Source organism: Agelaius tricolor, unplaced genomic scaffold (assembly GCF_023055355.1).
Source record: "Agelaius tricolor isolate 1412-34295 unplaced genomic scaffold, bAgeTri1.0.p SCAF_1, whole genome shotgun sequence".
In the NCBI taxonomy this organism is placed as follows: Eukaryota; Metazoa; Chordata; class Aves; order Passeriformes; family Icteridae; genus Agelaius; species Agelaius tricolor.
The window spans coordinates 54,717,203-54,738,989 of NW_027269261.1; the positions used below are offsets into that span (position 1 = coordinate 54,717,203).

General features: G+C 41.2%; 1 long non-coding RNA gene across 4 annotated transcripts in view; it reads left to right on the forward strand.

The window, feature by feature from the left end:
- LOC139593777 (uncharacterized) overlaps positions 1-21,787 on the forward strand; it is a 181,724-nt gene that overhangs the window by 114,110 nt on the left and 45,827 nt on the right. For 3 of the 4 annotated variants that reach the window (XR_011680393.1, XR_011680398.1, XR_011680397.1), the window contains exon 1: positions 3,302-3,670. This is a non-coding gene — a long non-coding RNA (uncharacterized lncRNA). Of the gene's footprint in view, positions 1-3,301; positions 3,671-21,787 lie in introns of those variants that run through there. The other variant, XR_011680394.1, reaches the window with a different exon arrangement.

A 21,787-nucleotide genomic window follows, 5' to 3' on the forward strand; every position in this document is an offset into this window, starting at 1 on the left:
ATAATAGGTGTTTTGCACCCATGCTAAGTACTGCCAAGAAAATAGTTACCTAAGTAAATCAATAAAGTATCATTCCCTTCCAAGGTCTTCCTGTCCCAGTCCCTGAACCTCTCATTTCAGAGGAGTACTGAAACCTGTTCAAGATTTATTTTTATGAAAGTAAGCATCTCTGCATTATCAGGCAGTAAAGAAGTTGTTTACTGCTACTCCAGCAGTGTTGAAAAATCTCTCTGAATACATACTTGCATTGTAGCTATCATAAAAATGTCTACTAGCTATTGGAGCCCCCAAATTGATTTTTTTTTCCCAGAAAACAAAGAGTTCAGCCTGAAACCTAGAAATTGCTTCATAAGAAAAACCATTTGTGTAGAGAGAGATGGACTAAGGTATCCTGTCATATATGATGTTCAAGTTTGGTATAAAACATTTCTATTAATATTCTGTTAGCAAATAAGCCTGGGCTGAGGTAGCAGCACCTGTTCTGGGTTCGTTTCCTATAAATCAGTCTAGATGTTTAATATGTTCCTCATTACCGGAGGGTTTGAAAACCAGCAATACACCTGAAAACCAATTTGCTGGCATAACTGTTCCAGCAAAATAGTGACTTTCCAGTTCACACTGTCAATTATTGGCAGGAAACAGATTCTGACTTGGCCCTTGTCAAGGATAATACAATTCACAGTCATACTACTCCAATCAAGCTAGGCAAATGCAGTGTGCAGGATATGCCATTGCAAGAGCTGGAATTCCAAATTTTTAACACATGCAACAAAATCTTTTCACAGGCACTGCATATATAAAACGATTTTGTGAAAAATTTCAAAAGGAAAAGACAGTGAAGAAAATCTTCATCTGTTTGCAAAATGTGTGAATGATAGAAAAGCTGACTCAGCTTTCCTGGCAGTGAGAGGCTTGCCCTGCTTGGAGAGGTATCACGCCAAGTAGGTTGGCAGAGAAATGCTGCAAAGGGGAAAATGGCTCATGCTCTGTGCCTTCACCCCAGAGTCAAACCAGAGTGGTATCCCCTCCTCTGCTTTTGATCTCAAAACAGTTTGGGACAATAAGAAGGCAGAGGAGGAGTGCTGACCTGCTTGGTGCAGGTGAGTGACAGAAAGGTTTCTCATCCTTGAGAACATGAGCTCCTGGGGGGAGATGCCAAGGTGTCAGGTTTCCAGCACCTCATAGCACCTTAATAGGTCTCCAGGGGCTGAATGGTTGTTCCTGGTGAGGGACTGAGAATTTAGAATGAGATTCACTTTTACTTCAGTCAATTAAAAGTTTCACGTCTATTTGAAGCTACTTTTTTAGGCTTCTTGCAGACATCACTTTCTTAAGCATTGGCATGAAGCCTTAACTTTATCTGGATGGGTTTTCTCACAATTCCAATCAAGAAATACAATTTTGTGGGGATGTGGAGAAGACCAGATGTCTGCACACCTGAAATCATTAATATTTTAGCCAGGGTGGACATCCTTGGGCAAGGGGGCAAACTTGCATTACTTGTTGGAACTATGATGAGTGAAGGGGTGGAAAAGTCACACTTATCACTGAAAAAACACAAGCACTGCTTCTTGTGCCTCATACCTGTGAGTAGGATGCACCAGGTTTTATCAGACTTGGCACAACAGTGACCCTTTGACATTATCCTCCTTCTCCCAAATGGAAAATGTCATTACCAGTATTTCTTCATTGCCTGAGCATGTTCTCTTTTTTATTAAACTGAAATACTGGGCTCAGAGCAAATGTTAGTTGGGAGCTTTATGTTTCATGTCCCTTGTTTAACTTGAAATTCATCCTGTTTTTTTTTTTTTTTTTGCTAAACTTACAAATAAACTCAGTATTTTTGATTAAGTTTTTCATTTTTACATCTTGAATAAGCCTGTCTTATTGATGCCTGCCTTTCTGTTTCTGTGTACAAATCTATCAAGACCATCAGGAAATGGTTTCACAAACAGAATTTATTGCAAAGCTGATTATGTATTAATATATACAAATGACAAATCTAAAACACAATGTCAAAAAAGCAAGAAAATGCAATCAAGAATTTATTATTCTCCCATTACTATTCAGCTGGGAAAATAGCTGCTTTACTTTACCAAAATAACTTCCCCCTTCCAAACCTTACACCCAACCTGGGTTTTCTAAGTAAGTGCCACAGAAGTATTTGTAATAAAATACTTTAATATATAATAATATCAAAATCTCACTGTAATATATCCACCTATTTTTCTCACTTCTATATTCCATGCAGGCTTATTATAAAAATTCATTGTCACTCATACACCTCGTATATATGTGATTGTGTCTCTAAACTTACACGTCCATTTTAGAAACAGAATAAGCAACTTCTGCATTTCAAAACCTTGCATCTTGTTCTGCTTTATACCTGTTTTTCCAACATTGTGGGTAAGGTTTCTTCTAGGAAATATTCACACATGTGTTTCTCCACAAAAATTGCCTTATCTCAAGCCCCAATTTAACTTTTCCCAGTTATTTTTTTTTCATTAAAAACCAGCAATTTGAATAAAATGCTTTTGAGAAAAAATTTAATGCTTTGCTTTTCACCTTGGAAGTGACATTATGACAATGCCATGTCTGCAATACCTCTTTTATACCCCAAGGAGTGATAATCAGGCCTTTTTCAACTGAAGGACTCAACATTTTGTTGCCTCTCATGTTGTGATATACTAGGAGGAATGGGAAATGAATTATGCCTTGCAATGACTTTGGTTAGCAACAGCACTGCATGTTATGTTGACACCATTATATTTACTTGCCACATATATTGCTAATTACAGATTAATTTTGTATCTGGCAACTCCTACGTGCCCACATAGCAACTGATGAAATCTCTCTCATTTGCAGGGAAAAAGTCTTTACTTTTGGGAAGTCTGTGGTAGCCGTAGCCCGATGTTTGTCACCAGGAGCTGGTTCAGTGCCACATTATATGAGGGAATATGTTGGTTCTGGACAAGGGGAGCAATGGGAACAAAGTGGTTGATGCACACATGCACACAAACATGTACACAGATCATACAGCATACACCACATCCTGTACAGATATTTGTTTGTAGTGCTATCTCTAGTATATATGTGCTTGTGTATTTGTGCACATACACACATACCCTTGTGACTGAGCTCCAAGGCACCCTGAGCACAATAAAGAAATGATCTGCCTGTGTTTCACACAGGGGCAATCACTCTACAAGCTCACGTGAGGAGTCATTATAATAGTTATGCTATTTATGGAGAAATGTGTAGCTAAAATGTGGGAAAATTATTCTCCATATTCTCACTTTTTTTATTGGAGAAACAAATCACACAGTAAATTACGTCTGATTTGCATGAAATGTTGTGTGCACCTAGAGCTCAGCATGAACCTGGGAAAAGACATTGTTTTAATTCCATAGCCTTTATAGTAGTTTGTTTCCTTTCCTTTTTTTTTTTTTTTAAGATAAATTTTCTGAGCTATGTTTCTTATTTGGCTTTGCTCATATTTTATAGGCCCTTCTGAGTATAATTTAATATCTGCAAATTACCATGGTGAGTGAGAAAAAAGTAATGCCCACTACTCAAGTGGACGCAGAGGAGAAGAAGGAGGGAGTATGCGTCTGCCCATGGTGATAATGGATGCTGCCCAAGATGGGATCGGCTGCCGCTTGTTGTGGAGGTAATTCCTGAAGGAATCAGAAAATATGCTGAATTAGAAAGGACCCACAAGGCACATACAGCTCCTGGCCCTGCACAGGACCATCCCCAAGTGTCACACCACGTGCCTGAGAGAACTGTCCAAATGTTTCTTGAACCCTACCAGGACTGGTGTTGTCACCACTTCCCTGGGGCGTGCCCAGGTCCCAGTTCCAGTGCCCAACTACTTTGTAGCTGAAGAACATTTTTCCAATATCCATAACATTTTTTCTAAGCTCCCCTGGTACAGCTTAAGGCCATTCCCTTGGGTCCTGTCACTGTTTAAGAGACATCAATGCCCACCCCTCCTCTTCCCTTCGTGAGGAAGTTTTAGTCTGCAGTGAAGTCTCCCTTCAGTCTCCTCCAGGCTGAACAGACCAAGTGACTTCAGCCACTCCTCATACAGCTTCTCCTCAAGGCCCTTCACCATTTTCTTGGTCCTCCTTTGGATACTCTCTAACAGCTTTATACCCCTCTCATTTTTATTGTGGTGCTCATTTGCTCCCAGCACTGGAGGTGAAGCCACCCCAGCCCAGAGCAGAGCAGGACAATCCCCTCCCTTGCCTGGCTGGCCATGCTGTGCCTGATGACCCCCAGGACAGGGTTGGCCCTCCTGGCTGCCAGGGCATTGCTTACTCATGTTAAAATTGCCACTGACCAGGACCCCCGGGTCCCTTTCTGCAGTGCTGCTCTCCAGCCCCTCATTCCCCAGTCTGTCCATACATCCAGGGTTGTCCTACCTAGATGCAGAATCTGTCACTTTCCCTTGTTGAACTTCATATGATTGGTGATTGCCCAGCTCTCAATTTATTAAGGTCTCTCTGCAGGGCCTCCCTGCCCTTGAGAGACTCAACAGCTCCTCCCAGTTTTGTATCAGTACAACTTACTCAGTATCCCTTCCAGTTCTGTGTTCAAGTTGTTTGTGAGGACGTTGAAGAGCACAGGGCTGAGAGTGGAGCCTTTGGAACCCCACTGGTGGTAAGTCACGAGTCTGATGTCACCCTATTCACTACAACCCTTTGTGCCAGACTGGTGAGCCAGGTGCTTAATGAGTGCATGATGTGTTTGTCCACCTATGTACTGGACATCTTGTCCAGAAGGGAACTGTGAGATACTGCATCAAAAGGAAGGCTCCTGTTTGCTTTGGGCCAACCCAACATGCTGAAGGTTTTGGTGTCTTCTTTTCCTCCAAATTTTTCCCTCTTGATATCTTTGGATGTCACCACTAAGCTGAAGAATACCTATTTCTCCATCAAAGTTCCCCTGGGAAGTCTGGAAGCTGCAGAGAAGCCCTACATGCACATTGGCCAGAGCACACAGCTGGGCCAGGTCCAGACAAGGGCAATATGGTTGATGTGAGGATGCAATGACACTCTGACTGCACAAGGTAAACAGATATGACCTCAAGGAATTAGTGAAAGCCTGCGCTGAGATTCGTCAGTAAGATCTGAGTAGGTCTGAGTGAAAATCTCCCATGTTACAGAAAAATGGATTTTTGCTGAAGTACCTCTATTATTTGCAATGGGTGCGTACCTTCCATAGAAAATGGTGTTCCCTCTAAGAAGTGAATGCTTGAGTATGGAAACACTTTTGGTGGAGATACTTTTCCCTGTTCATGTAGTTGTAAGGAACCAGGATGGCTTAGCCTTGCTTGCTCCCCTGTGCAGGGACATGCCCTTGGCCTTGAGCCCTGCAACAGGGATTGGCCTCTTGGTGTTAGAGGCATCCAAGGTGGGAAGGTGTGTCAGACATACATATGTGTGCACATGCACACCTTGGCACAAACTCTTTTGCAGAGTTGCTGCATTGGGTTCAACATACCTTTAGAGACAGAGGAGCCAGCAAGGGGCTGCAGTGGTGTGCAACAAGAGAGTGTGAGCCATCAGCATGAGGGTGGAACACAGGGCTTCAGGGCAAGGCCAGGAGAGGGCAAAGGCAGAAGCCACTAGGGCAGTAAAAACACTTTAGTCTCTGTTACTGTCTTTACATCCTTCTCCTGTGAGTCCACATCTGTCAGTGCTTCCTGGGAGTTACAGGTCAGCTGATTTTAATTTTCTCCTGTCACCTAAGCTGTATTCTGGCTCTGCCTAAAGTTGCTGTGATTCAATATTCATTCTCTTGAAAAATGCCCAGTACTTCAGGACTTCCTCACCATGTGAGGCACAGTCTGATGGTACAGAATGCAAGGAGGTAATGTGGTATTAGGCCTGTAAATACTTCAAAATAAAGTATTTTGGATATGAGTCATGGTTTTCTCATAGTTAATTGTTGCTACAAGATCCCAGTTTTCTAGACAACAGGTTCTTCAGAAAAAAGTTTGACGGAGGGCAGCAAAAAACCAAAAGTGGACAAAAATATTTCAGCTAAGCTGGCTTAATAAGCACTTGTATAGGGACAAATTTGAAGGATGTAAACACAAGAGAAGGAGGATTTTGTTTTTTAATTCTGAGAAGTACTTAAATAAGAACCTCAAATTATAGCCCTTGTGAAAGTCCTAGTAAGGTATATAAGGCATGTAGTTGTACGATAAAACTGAATAAATAAATAGATTCTTAAGTCTTTCTCCTAGGGTTTTCAAAAAATAACTGCTTATTTCATAACCTTTACAAAAACACACAAGCAGATTGTACAGGTTAATAATTAGGTCTATGTTTTTTCTAGGAGGGGTCTGTGGAGAGTACAAATGGCCCTGGCTTACCAAGGGAGCACTTGCAGTCTGATCTGAGCTCTTGCTGGCAGCGGGCTCTGGCCATTGTGCAGCTCCATTGTCAGCCAAGTCTGTGTGTGGTGATGAGCAGGGCAGCACCTGTGCTGTGGCTGTTTCTCTGAGCACCATTGTGTCAGGAGGCCAGGTCTGTCCCGTGTCTGGAGGCACAGTGGGCAATACTATGCAGTCAGCAACATTTAAAACAAATAAAACATTTTTCTTCACGTGGATTTTATCTGAGCAAGCTTCTATAGCTAGTATGTGGAAGTGTTAAACTCATTTTCATGTGTGTATGTTTCTAACAGGTATTGTATACTTCCTTCTTTTATGTTGCTGATAGCATGCTGCATCTTGCTAGAAGAACTGTTTAGTATGCTTCAGGACTCAGAAACTAATCTCGAAGTCTAGCCTTGAAGGGTATGATCTATTGCAATTAGAAATGTATTGCTTTGCAATTACTATTACCACTTGTTTTTACCTGCAGGCATAGAAATAAATACCTGTTGCCTGTGGATATTTATGCCCTCTAAATTCCTGCAAAGAAGCCAGTCCTAATTTTCTGGGGTAAATGCTTCTGCAGCATTCTGGGGATGCCTTTAAGTAAACCTTGTGTCTGCTGAAAAGTATCATAAACAACCACATCTGGGTTGTAACTATGATCATGCAATTATTGTCATCTGTCTGCAGCCAAAAGTTAGAAAATAAGTGTATTTAGAACACCAATCTGATCTGAAAAGTCTGAAGATTGCTGCAGTAGCCTAGTTTTGTACATATTATGTGATTTCTTCATCTGGAGAATCATGATGCCCAGGCATCTTTTTCATAATTTTCCCTTCAGTAATACTGGAGGATGATGTCAGAGTTACTATGTTGGTATTATCTCTTGCTCTTGTGTATGATAACCAACTGTCATCAGTATTGCATTTTTGGATATAGCAGGAGTTAATACTTTGGATGTCTTTGCTGTTCTGTATCAGTTTCTCCATGGGCTGGATGGAGTTTTCAGGCTATAGGCTGAAATTTGGAAATTAAGCTGATGTAGGTTAAAAATACTCCCTGCCCCACCTTGCTCTTTGCATTTTTTTGCAGACTTGGGTAGACTGAACAGCCCAGCTCACCATGCACTCCCTTATACTGTCAGTGCAACTGAGGGATGAGGGGCCTGGAGTGCAGAAGGATCATTGGCCCTGAGCCCTTCTGAAGGAAAGCACTACAGATCAGACATCTTCCCTTTCCCACTGGTGGAAGTCTAGAGCAAGTCTATCACACTTGGCCAAGGCTTGTGTAGCAGAAAGCTGAAATTATCCCATGTCAGAAGCTGCAGGATTTGATGGATATTTTCAGACCCACTGTAGATGTTGTTTAACCACCTAAAAGCAGATGGTGGCATTCACTGAGAGCTGTGTGTGAAGTGAAACGACTCTCTCAGATCCTGCCTGGGCTGACTACTGCCAGACAAGACTGGAGACAGTACAGTGGCACTTGTTGGGATTTGTTTATGGGAACAAAATCTGGCATTATTCAGCATGTGTTGGGAGTGCATGCTGGGGATCAAAGTGTCTCGTGAACAGTTAATTTGATTGGAGTTGAAGGAGTTTGCCTCAAAAACAAGACATAAAGGGAGGAGAATGTGCTTTGCTACTTACACTAAGTTAAGGGGAATGGCATCTCCTGGCTATTGCTTGCTAACCAGACACTGTAGGGAAATGAAATTGAGCAATAAGGGACTGCTGTGCGCACCAAATACTGTCAGGTTAGTGTGCAGTGCTGCATTGAGGAATGGTGGGATGCAGCTTTTCACCACAGAAACCTTTTGGATGAGTGATCCAATGAAACTCATCACCTCATGTAGTTATTCTCTCTTTAATTTCAAATTTTCAAACAAAACCTTTGACGTAGAGCTAAGAGTGGAGACGAATTTCTTTATAAAAAAGAAACTAGTGGGATTTTTAAAGTAAAATTGGAAATTGTATCCTTTGCAAACTTATTCCTTGAGTGGGCTCTAGGCCTTACTGGAATCCCGTTCAGCTTTTACTCTCTATGTGTTTAGGATGCTGACTGGTAGAAACTGATAGAACCAGATCCTTCTCAAATTGTGCCTTATAAATCCTACAACTGTAAAAATATATATCTCTGCCTATCAGGTCTCGCAGACATACGTATCCCTACATCACAGTGTTCCTTGAATAGCAATACAGTTTAGGAGAGTTTTTGTCATTGTTTAAGGGAGGATCATCCTACTATAAGCTGTACAAACCACAAAGCAGAGTGAAATTTCTTTTGTACAGTAGAAAAAGAGATTTCCTGCTGATAGGTGAATGTAGGAGCTATAAATACAAGAGTAAGGTTAACACGGGTGTCACACTCACTTTCACCTTTCTCACTCAGTTAATCAGATCCTGCTGGCTTTTCCAAGGGGGATGAAATTTTCCATGGGCCATGCCTTGAAGTGGCCTGCTGTACCTTGGGTTCCTAGGGTCCCCCACATGTGGGAAGAGAGGGGAAACCCCTGTTGAACTTGAAAGGTGGAAACACCAGGGAAAGGTGTAGTCTTGCTCTGCTCTTCACTGTGTCCCATTTTCCTCCCTTCTTCTGAATGACCCAAAATTTCCTCCTGCCCAGTGCAAGCAGGAGATTGCTACACATTCCTGATACCACCCATCACTCCCATCAGTGCAGTTTACTTGACAGACACATGCACAATACAGCTGTAGGGACGGCAGCTTTGCTTGCCTTGCAGCATTGCTCATCAGCAAAGAGCAAAACCTGCTACGTATCCTAAAATGCTGAAATGGGATCTGTGGTTTTGTATAAACACATTTCTCACATTATTGCATCCTCTCACACAGAACATGATTGTTCTGAAGCACTTAAGTAATGTGAAATTATCCTCAATATAGCTGCCACAGGTGAAAAAAGCCTACAGTGTGTTTATGATGTGGTTCATGCTAGTCATGATTTCTGGACCTACTGTAGCTCTTCAGGGCATATCTCAAAGCCAAGCAATGTCCTTGAGAGCTGGCTGTTCTATCTGGATTTCTGAATGAGGTGGAAAAAGTGCTTCAAAACCCCAAACCTTTGTATGACCTGATCATCAAGTCTGACTTCTCCCTTTGAGGGTAATTTGTATGTCCCCTGTGAAGAGGTGATTCTGTAATGCTATGAGTTTGGGTGTCTGAAGACAATATGAATGGTCTAGATATCAGGAAGTGTCTTAGCTACTAGGATGTGATGAATTGGGGCACGCTCCCCTGTTTGCCAGAACATTTTTTTTCCAAAGTTATTTCCCTCTAGGCAGGGGAGCTCACTGGAGTTGCAGAGCCATGCATTTTAGAGAAATCGTAGTGTGTTGGCATCACTGCTTGTTCTTGGACTTGCAGGCAGATAAAGTTAGCCTGCCAGGTGGTGCTAATAATACCTGGCTCTCCTGCTGATCTCATTCTGGGGAAATTGCAAACTATTTCTCATTAACAGGAGAATGATTATTGTCCGCAGCTTTTTGGTGTAGAATTGGAGCTACAAGGTATGAATTAGCATACCAAAGTCTCTCTGAAAAAAGAAATTTGGATTGTAGGCCAGCCAGTTTTCTAGGTCTTGGCAAAACTCTGTCCCTTCTTGTTTGAGGGTCTGACTACAGCACTGAGGTCTTGGTAGATGGACACTGAGACTTGAACTGTGCTCCAGGGGCCAGAAGAACAATACCCAAGACTGGTACAATGTCAGATTTGTTTGCTATTCTTGTTTGGGATGAAAATCCCAATCATATTTCTGTTTCTTCCAACTTGGAAAGGCTTCTTCCAGTAGAAGCAATTTCCCAGGACACAAAACTTGTTTTCATTTCTGGCCTAGTTGGAAGAATGCCAAGGGGTGCTTCTTCCACCCAGTCCTGAACACTGTCTGTGGATGAGGTTTAATGGACAGCAAATAGTGGCAGCAATTAAGAAATATGGACAGTCACTGACTCCAGTGTACTGCTTTTCTTGTCTGTGCTTCAACAGCTTCATTTGCAGAAGGGGATAAAATTATTCCGATCCACTTCTGTAAAATGTTTTGCCATCCTTAGCTGCTTTTTGTATTTTATTTCTCCTGCTGTTCCTAATTCTCTGACAATAAATTATGAAAGGGTAAAAAAAGAGCAAATATACATAGATTTATTTTCCTTGAGCTCATAAGGATATATACATCTTCAGTGGACATATGGATTCCATCCTTTTGATCAGAATGGAGAAAAACATTTCTTTCAATGAGATTGCTAGGAAACTGTCTCTTCAATGGGTTTGCTAGGAAACTGTCCTCAGTTACAGGCTTTGTAGTGAAACACTGGTGTAATGCTTTGATGAGAGCTGTCGAAAAAGAGGTAATGTGTATAGAATAAAAATATTTAAAAAAAAATCAGCTTCTTAAAATTATGTACAAAGAAAATTTAAACTGGTTTGTTGTAGCTTTTGGGTATTCATTAGTTATTTTTCTCACCACCTTTTAAGTATCTCTAAATGTTAGTTTTATCTACCCATTTTCCTTGCTCCTTGGATTAAAGGTGGAGAGGAAAAAGGAATAGACAAGTCCCCAAACTGGAAAAGTGAAAAATTGTTTTACTTGACAACCCCAAAAAATTATAAAATGAAAAATTTATAAGAAATAATTTATTTCTGGGGAGACAGTAATTTTTCATGTTATAAAGTTTTACCCGAAACTTTGACTTGCCCTAACGATGACTAAAGCACTGAAACCCATGCCACCAAGTCACAGCACAGGCATTCCCAGAGCCTTGCAGTATCATTTCTGTAGGATAATTAGCATTCTGCATAACAGAAGCCAGAGCAGTGAGGCCAGGTTTCAAAGTGAGGAGCAAGCGTAGGTTCCCCAAAATCGAAATCATGTGTATGGGTTAGATGTAACCAGTCTGGAAAGCTGCATGGTTCAGTTATTCCTTTAACCCTTTATTGATTAATGTATTTAGCTCATTGCAGAGGTAAAGTGACCATTTCTGAACACAATGTGACTCATACCCACCTTTTCTGTTTTCACTGGTTTCAAAACAGATTCTATGTTGGCTCTGCCACAAGTCGTCAGGTTCATAAATGAACAGTATTCTGTTCTGTGTATATATATGTGTAGATTTCTGTATTTATTTTAGGAGGCTGTGGGGTTCCTCCTTCTTTTAGCTCTTCAGAAATACATATCTTTTTTAGATGAGCTGCTTTTGCTGCAAAGCAAAGGCTTGTTCCCAATATCTCTCTGCTGCCGTAGCACTCTCATGGGAGAAGGTTTTTGGGACTTGGTATCGCCATTAGAAAAGATGGATGTTTTAATGTTAACCTGTTAATGTGCTCTTCAGACAAGAGATGTTCCATTTCTGATTCCACCCCAGATTTCACGTGTGAACATGAGTAAACACTTAGGTCTATATTCCCATGAGTCTTCTGAAGCAGCTAACACCTGTGAAGGTCCGGCTTCATCTCTCAGTTCCTTTAAGCTTAAGCAGTATGTAAGCACAAAAAGGATTTTTTATTAAAATGCATCAAGGCCCTTAGATAATGCTGTACTGGAGAGTCAGAGAAGCTGAAATTTGTCCTCCTGAGAGCTGCTGTCTGGATGCAGACTTGTGCAAGCATTTTTTGTCTTTCTCAGTGCTTCCAGATGGTGAGGCAGTGTGGAGTACAGTTGGGAAAAGGGGATAGTTTTTGGATGTCATATTTGTTGTGCATTCTCCTGGCCACTTTCTAACTGGTCAGCAGTTATAGTTTGGACCACAAAAGCTTAAAGTAAGCAGAGAAATTCCACTGATAATCAGTGTGCTTTCAAGAGACATATTCTTAGAAGAAGCAATGATGGGGGAGGGGGTGTGTGGCAAGTTACAAATGAACATCAGTGACTCCTTTAGAGTTGCACAAAATTAACAGAAATGAGATCTCTAGTTACTGAAGAGAATCTTCTCTACTGAGATAGCTATTAAAATAAAACAATCAGAGATTATGGCACATGAGAGTCTTTTTAATTGTTAATTTGCCCACTTCAAAATGACCGTACAGTGAAATCTCTGTCTTTTTAAATAACATTGTTTTCCTTAAAATTGGTTTCCCTTTTCAGCGTTATCTTTCTGAGAGCACTGTGGTGATATTGTTGGGAATTATCTATCCCACACTGAGGAGAGCCTATCTGAGGCTAACACAGTCCTTGCAAAGTGCAAGGTAATTAACCATTCTCCTCCCCCTATTTATCTTGATTTTTGCTTCCATCTAGCTGTTTTTCATGCTTGTAAAGTATAATTTGCGTAAAGTTTTAGCACTTTCTTCCTACACAACCCCTTGCTCTCTGGTCTTTCTCTCCACATCACTGCAATGAGCTGAACATGAATTATCCTGGAGTAAGGGTGGGAGAAGTGTTCTGCCTGTGCACAGCTGCACTGAAGACAATGGAGCACAGCATCTGCAATCGACACAATTCTCACTTACAGAGACATTTTGTATGCTAATGAACTTCTGATGGCAAGACCAGACTTTTTTGCTGCTAATTCTGGCAATACCTATCTCTGATGGGAACCTAATTTCCATCCACAAGGACCTTCAGCATAAAGGAGTGAGCAAAGAATGATGCTGAGCAGTAATGTGACTTTTCTCTTGGCTTCCCTTCTATGTTTTGCTGAGAGCCAAGAAAATAGAACTTCTAGACCAAAGCACTTGGCACCTGGTGTTTCCTTTCAAGTGCTTCTAAAAGCCAGGCTCCTTTCACCAGTGAATTCCTGAAATGAACTTCTCTTTAAAGCAGTCACTGCTTCCTTTGTAATTAAGCCACAAGGCATATCAGCATAGCCAGGAAACATTGACCCAAAAGCTAAGTGGTGATGGTCAAGATTGAGAAGCTGCCATGACATGGCAATGTTTGAAATGAGTAAGAAGGGGCTTTGTTGCATTTATTTTTGCTGTTTTGGGCAATACAAAACAGAGCAAACACAGAGGTGAGATTCAGGTACCTGTATTTACACACTCTGTATCACATGCAAATCACGATTCTGCTGAGTTGCTTTGTGGAAGGGTGAACACTCAGAGCAATTGTTTCAAGCCTGCTCTTAGCTCAAAGTCTATGGCTTTCATTTTGGATGCAAAGAAGGGCTGATGAGAGCCATGGTTTGTTTTTCCCAACTAGGTCAGCTGGTTTAATTAGAGACTCTGTGGCACCCTCCACGTCTTACTTCCCCAGGCTACTCAACTGTTTGAATAGATAATCCCAATTCCTAATAATTACAGCTACAATATTATATATTTTGCGGAGATAATTCTTTCAACTGAAAATTTAGGGCTGCCAGTTACATCCCCTTGTATTAGCCCTGTATCACTAGGCATAGCCTGGCTTTTCTTTCCTTACCCTCCTTGTGCCATGCACAGCTTTTCCCAGGACTGCCAAAGCATTGGGCTGCAGAGGTGTCATTCCACACCAAACCAGATGGGGTGGTGGGACCACTGTGGAGATCCATGAATTTTTGTTTCAAAACAAGTTATGGCAGTTTGACTGGTGGCTCTGCATCTGCAGGTGCAAGTTAATCTGATATTAGCCAGGTTTCAACTGATTTAATAATGTTCACACCCAAAGTTGGTTTAATTAACTTGGATTTACACCAGGCGTAAGAGGGGACATGTCGGTTTGGTTATTAATCAAAGGAGTAGGAGCCAGCAGATCTATCTCTCCTCCCTTTCAAGCTCTCCAATAGATTAATGATGTGACCTTGGGCAGATCTCCAGGCATGTTTTTGCCTTGCTCTCCTTGGCCTGGATATAATCAATTTCTCAGAATAGATGCAATACTGAACTCACAGTCGTCTGTGAAACTTAATTCCCTGTGTGCAGAAAGGGTCTTGGCAGCTGTCAGGGAGTGCAGCTCTGTGGGGAAGGGGCAGGGCTTACTTGCTGCCTGGTCCATCCTCTTGCAAAGCAATCTCTGCCAGGAGTCATAGGTGCTGCCATCCATCACAGCAATGGCACCTGGCTCTAATCCTGAACTGAAAGTGCATTGGAAGTGCATTGGAGATGGTTGGCATGGTCCTAACCAAGAGTTTCCTCTCTGTTTTTCAATATAAATGGGAAATCCATCCAATGGCTTGTTTTTATTTTTATTTAGGCCAAGGTAAAATGGTCCTCTTTGGGAAACCAACCTTTTCCCTGTCTTGCCTCTGTGTGTGGAACAGCTGTAGCATATGTCTGGCATTCACAGGGAGCAAAGTGAAATCATTGCTCTGCTAAATTACAGCAAGTGCTGCTCTTGGTCGGCATGGGTAAGGCTGCTCCTGTGCTCCTGCTGTGGACACAGCTGGGCACAGCTGCCTGCCTCCCAAGGACCAGAGTACTTCCTGCTGAAGGCCTGATTCCACACACCTCTCCATGTGGGAAGTGTAGTTGTGTTGGCCAACACACCATTTAGCCACCTGCTACTGTTGTTACCTGATCAAGCCTTTCTGCATCTTCTTTTGCCAGTCAATCCAGCATGAATAAAAGCCCTCCATAGTGATCTGTTAATTTTGTCCTGATGTGGCTTTCCTTTTTCACATTTCCATTTTTACTTATTGTTATACTGCTTTGTACTCTTCAGTTTGTTTTTCTCAGACAAACTGTGGTTTCGAAAGTAAGGGAAGGGACTCACAGGCTCACAGTTAGGGTTGTATTTTGGTGCACACAGGTACTGGGTAGTGAATCTCTCTTTGCAACTTCAAAAGGAGTTTAGGGAGAAGAATTGCGGTGTCTTTTATTTTTCCCTATCAGAACTGATAGTGATAAGGGATTCACATTTCTTAATTGTCTGCACTGGTCCAGCATGAGCTTCTTGATCAGAACTCCTCGATAAATTAGATACTCCAGCCTCATGCAGGGGCTCTCCAAAAGAGTGGGAAGTGAGAAAACTGAATATGACTTTCTGCCCAGAGCCCACTTATGGGCTTATTTAATAGATGGAGTTTGCACACAATTAACTAATTATGAGCAGAGTTAGTGCTTGCAGTGAAGAGCAGGCCTTCAAAAATAAGTGCTCAGCTTCATTTGAAGGGCAAACACTTGACACTCAATGTGAACTTAAGCAGGAACTGATTTTCAAAGAGAAAATTGTCTGTCAGATTTAAGTCTACACACATATTCTCTTCAATATTGGGATTCTAAGCTCTTTGAAGGTAGTCTCTTCACTTCCCCACAAAGCACTTTTTTGTTCACCTTCACAGCAATTTTCTCTCTTCCCTCTCCCCCTCACCCCCAATCCCCTTAATGTTACAAAAGAATTTGCTTCTGGGATGAGATTCTGCTTGCTGAGTTTCAGCACCAAATTATATTTTAGAGATGACTTTGAAATTCCCTGTAAGTGTGCTCTCATTATTGGATATCTTTGATACAACTTTAAATACAACTGTGCAGACATTGCTGCCATTAGTGCTAGGAAAATATAAAACCTACACAGAGAAAGCAATAGTCAGGGCCAAAAAGCCCCTGTGATAGATAAAAGTAGGGGTATGTTTCAGATATGGGACCCCAGCTTCGTAAACATTGTGAAGCTGTCTGAATTAGTCACTTCACACAATACTCTTAAGGGAGTTTTAATCAGACTGTGTTGTGCAGGGGCTCATCCTGAATGGATTTAGCCTGGAGAAATCACCCTACTCAAAGCGCTTTTTTTTTTTGACACTCCTCTCTCCTGGAGATCAGTACAGCAAAAGAAGAGAAGATGTCAAGCAAGAGCAGGCCAATCAAAGCAGTATTGTGTTCAATATGAAACACTTTTGAGGCATGTTCACTATAAGCTTCTGCAAACCACACACTTTTTCAACAGACTGGAGGACCAGTTCCCAGCTGGAGGGAAACACTGGTCATGTAAAGAGAATATGGACATCACAACTGAGAGTAGAAACTCCCTGTCACTCTTGTCTATTCCAACAAGCCAAAACCTTTTTGTATTTTTCAGACTGCTCAAACTCGTCTTCCCAGGGGTCATAGAAAACAGGTTAAACTCAGAGATAGAATTTACTGCCCCAAGACTGATCTCAGGGTGGGCAGTGACTCATCATCCCTCACCTCTGCAGATGGCAGCCCTGTGTACTTAGAAGTGTGCACAAGTTTCCCATGCAGCTGGGGCAGAAGGATGCAGCAGAAACCAGCCCATGCCTCGTGAACCCTGCCACAACTCGTGACAAACTCTGCTCTACCTGGGACTGTGGGGGCTCTCCTGGGACAGGCTGCCAATGCAGTAGATGAGCAGTATCACAAGTATCACCACCACAGCTTTTGTTTGTCATCACAGTTTTCCTCCAGAATGGAAATGAGAGGTTTGTGAGTTTACCCTTTTTTGCATATTATAGAACATTTCATGAACTGTATAGCAATGTGTACCATAGCCCTCACCATTTCAATGTATCCTCAAGTAAGAAGTGCTTTGAGATCATGCTCTCAGCATGGTGAAGAAGTAGCAAACTTTGAAAGGTTTCTTATAGGGTTTTATGAATAGGGAATTATGAGTGGCAAATTGTTTCAGGAGGCTTGAAGTTTCTGAGGTGTGCATGTGCAAAAAAGACCTGTCAGAAAATAAGAGTTCCTTTACACGAAGCTCTTCTTGGCTGATTTGCTCTATCAACAGGGTATGTTGTACTGATCCTCAAGGAGCAGGAGGAGCTAAGTGTTTCTGAAATCCTCCTGCTGTGTCATTTTGAAAAGTGGTATTCATGTAATGTGTACCCTGGATCTCTTATCGTCAAGCCATTGTTCTGAATATTTCTGAAATCCTCATGCTGTGTTGTTTTGAGAATAGGTATTCAAGTACCACAGATTGCTTAGTGCTGAGCCATTCCTTGCCTGTGTCAGGGATGACAGAAAGAAGCAGATGACAATATGGCTGGCACTGGTGGAGAAAATGCTATTAAAACTCATCAGAGGCAGAATCCAGGGTCCCTTACTGAGATATTCTTTGATCAATTGGGATGCACATGGATTAACAGTGAGATGATCCTGTCTTAACCAGATGATATAATTTTTATTTTGAGGCAAGACTGCAAAGGACTGCCAAGAGGCAGCCGGAGATATAATTTATGCAGGCTTCATTATGCTTTTGCAACAGCAACAAATGCAAAAAGGCTAATGTGTGAGGTCAGCAGTATGGCACAGGGGGTGATGTGCTTGAATGGATTAAGGGGTGGCCTCAGTACAGACTACAGAGAGATCATACTGCTTTGGTGTGACCTGAATGGAGGAGCAGGGAATTGCATGCACAAGAACTGGACTAGATTTGTTTCTCTTACTCATACTATTTATCTGAAGACTGAGGAAGATGAAAATACTATAAAGCAAAAATATTTGCAGATAATGCAGAAATAGGGAGTGCTGCCACTACAAAGAAGCTACATGTGTGAATGGGAAGATGAATGACCTAGATAAAACTAAAGTAATAAGGAGCTGGACAGAACAGAGGACCAGACTCTAAAATATCATACTAAGCAGAAATGCAGTTCAGGAAAATTTAGTTCATGGGTAGCAGAAGTAATTTGAAAGATTAAAACTGGTGCATAAATGTGTAGAAATTTATAGAGATCTTTGCAAATATTACATAGTGGGTTTAAGTTTCTAGAAATTACCCCTCTTTAGTACTGCACAGACCATACCTGTACTATCATCCTAATTTATGATCATCTGAGATTAAAGAATTATTATAGTGATAGACAAAGATAGCAAGAGCAAGCAGAATAATTCAGGAATGGGGGCAAACTAATTGTCCCAAATATACCAAAGAAATTAGGGCTGTACTCTGTTGAAAGAGAAGATTGAAAAGTGAGATCATTTTGCTCCATGAAGGTCTTGAGGGAATAGGAAGAATGGTTGATGCAAGACAGTTTGAATCTGTGTCAAATGCAAGAAGCAGAGGGCACAAATTAAAGTTTTGCACTATGTGGAGGGAGGTCCCACAAGGAATTTAGTTTAGAATTCCTTTATGCAGGGAGCAGATAATATACAAGATGCTGAAAAGTGCACTCTGCTATACAAAAAGCCCAATGGGAGCACAAATTTTTACTGCTATGCTCCCCAAAGCCGCATCTTTGTCTGAAGAGTGCTTTAAAGGCAGCACCATTCTTCTACAGAATACAGGAGAGGACTATAAGAAAAAATAACCTATCTCATCCTCGTGAGAATACTCAAAGTGCTTCTCCTGGCTTATTGGTAGCATTTTCTGAGAGACTGGATGTCTGAACCCTTTCGAAAATTTTGGCTGTGAAGGAATTGTTGCCTGGAAGAGTCAGTGAAGTAGCTTTGAAATTACACAGGACTGGAACTGAAATTGAGAGCCCTTTGGGACGTAGGACTGAGAAGACTGAATTTCTGCTTTGACTTAGTTTTTGCAAGTTTGAAAGGATTAATAATACTGCAGCAGAGGAGATAAAGAGCACATGACAAAGTCTGTAAGACACAAATGAAATGTGGCATTATTTGAATGACCCCAAAAAAATTACTTGGACAATACATAAGAAAAGGATTTATTTGGGATAGACTTGATTGTGCAATGGATGCAGGTGAATTTACCTGTTCCTCTGGCACACAGGTAAAGGGTGGGTGAAAATCTGAAGTTTAATAATAGGAAAATCCTGAATTCCCCCATCAGCCTTTTTCCTTCCCTCTCTCTCCTACTGGTTAAGTGAAAGAAATCTGCAGTGGCTTACTGAAAATAAACAAATCCATAAGTTTTTACTCCACTAAATTATGTCAAGATTTTTTTTATGCAAAGCAAACACTTGTAAAATATTTGAAAAAAAAATCTGACTCAAAGAAATGTGTTTGGCTTCTCTTCTGCCCCTTTTCATTAGGGGATCTGTGGGCTTTCAGTATTTGAAGGACTCCTTGACCTGTCAGTGACATCTGCTAACATATTACATCTCAGCCTTGCACACAAACTGCTTGCAAGACAGTCTGAATCCAAACCTCTGAAGCAGAGCAGCAGCTGTAAATGAGTCTTTCATACAAAATAGAAAAGAACTAACCCTATTACTGTACACATCCAAAAAATGTAGGCTGTAACCCTTTGATGTCTGCAACTTGATTTTCCCTTTCTTCCCTCAGTGCATGCACTGTCAAGCATCACTTGCTGACACCAAGAGAATTGAATGCACAGAGAAAGACAAGCAGAAAGGCACCTGATCCAGTCATTTACAGCATAGAGTATATACAACTGTACAGTGAATTATTTTTACATAGGTAATTAATAATGGAGAAACAATGTAGTGACAGTGTAAGTCCCAGGGGAGAAAATTGTCAGCCTATTTATTCATTTATTCTTTGCTAACTAAATTGATGGGATAGTCTGATGCCTTTCTGGATTCCACACGGATGATGAAACTGCAAACAAGTTTCATTTAAATAACAGGCAAATCTTCCAATTAGTCAAAGCCTAATTCTTATGCCTTGAAATGATGAACTGCATGTACTGTAACCTCTGTCAGTTTGAAGGGGAAAAAGCTGTCGACCAAAAACCCAAGACATTGATCTGAACATTTTAGGCACCAATTCAAATACGTTAATCTAGTGCGATTTGCCAAGATTCTGTAACTGTCTTTTGGATTCCTAGGTTCATGTTAAATGGGGTATCATTAATTCTTTCATAGAAACTCATCTTTTAGCTATTGGAGAGTTCAGTGCAACTAAAGCACAGTCCTTAAGAGTCTATGGAGGATAGCACTGGATTCTGCTCTCTAATGCACTGCCATGTCCACTTTTCTGTGTGGTTTATGCTTCCAGAAATTGCACCTTGCACAGCAGCTGAAACCCCAGCTTCAGTAGGGGAAGGATTTAGATAGTAACAAAGTGTTACTAACCTAAAAACAGATTAACGCCCAAAGACGACAAACACAAAACACATATCCCATGGCCATTTCTGTTGTGAGACAGGCATTTCTGCAGGAAAAAAGTGAGCTCCCAAAATATGCTTTTAAAGTAAAAATGTTGCTTTTTTTTTCTGACTTAACCTTTCTTGTAGATTTTTTCTACTTCTGCAAGTTTATTTTCTCATCTTTGTAAGTTAAGGAACACCAGTACTTCAATATTCTTGCATTTTTAAAATGCAAGCTGCTGGCTGGCACACATGTGGGGCAAAACCTCCCAGAGCACAGTGAGTAAAGAAAGATTTTTGCTATAACTAGCTACAGCTGAATCATGATAGATCATGCTATTTCATTGAATTTATCTTCTGAATATTAGATTTAAGAAGCTGTGTCATGTTGAAATATTGAAATATCTCTGATGTAATCCACTGTAATCTATTGTTAGGAGTTTTGAGGGGGAGAGGGGAGAGGGCAGGGAGAGAAAGGGCTGGCTGGTGTTAGATAACCAATAATCTGCAGAAACTCTTGGAACTGGCAGCAGAGCTGCAGTCTCAACACTAGTTTCAGCCTGGGAGCAATTGACACTCCCTGTACCAGCTATTTGGCTGGAACTTAAATATGTCACTTGGCACTGAGAGTTGATGAAAGCCCTGTTATTTTCCAGGCTGAGAGCTAAACGAGACTGTAGCCTTCCTAAACCATTGCACAGTGCTTATAAGGAAATGTTGTTTATCTGAAGTAATTTAATCAACCTGATCATTAGATGAATTTGCTACTTCCACACTTTATTTTAATTGTGTTTGCTCATATGCATATTACACTTTTGCCCAGTTATTTAGTTCTAATTAATAAATTGGAAACAAGCATGCTGCGAATGCTTCTCAAAGAGGATCTTCCAGAAATGGAGGAGTCTGCAGGGAAAACAAGCAGGACAGCAAGATTGGAAGGTGTTCTTCAGAGCCATCCTTGCAGACCACTGAAATTTGGGGCTGGAGCTGCAAAATCCACCATTGAAGGCCTGGAATCTAAAGCTAATAGATTTCCTCTCCTAAATCTATGTGCTGTGTCTATATAAGTTTTGTGTTATTTGTAGGGAGATTGTTAATGTTTGGGACATAAACACTGTTGAGAACAGTAAAACACTTATTGTTAAACCAAAGGAATATGTCAACATGTGCCCCTTCACTATACTTATTCTCAGGGTCCTTTTCTTTCCATGTTCCCCTATTACAGTGCTCTTTGTGGCTGTACTGTCCATCACATCCCACTTCACTTCCAAGATGGTGGATAAAGCAAGCCCTTCCTGCAGAGCAACAGTAGAGCTCATGGTATAAAACTTTGACTGTGACAGCTGCAAACTCAATGCTTTTTTAAGAGGAAAATGTGTACTAGGTCTTTTAGGCTGAAGTAAATGATAATCTTACTTTTGTTCTATTCAAGGACCTTTCATATGTGCTCGCCTTTTGTCATCTTCCTGAGTATGGAGATACCCTGTAACTGAGAGACAGAATGAGTGTTGTCATCTCTCTCTATTGCCAAGCCAGTGGCATTTTATGTGCCATGTA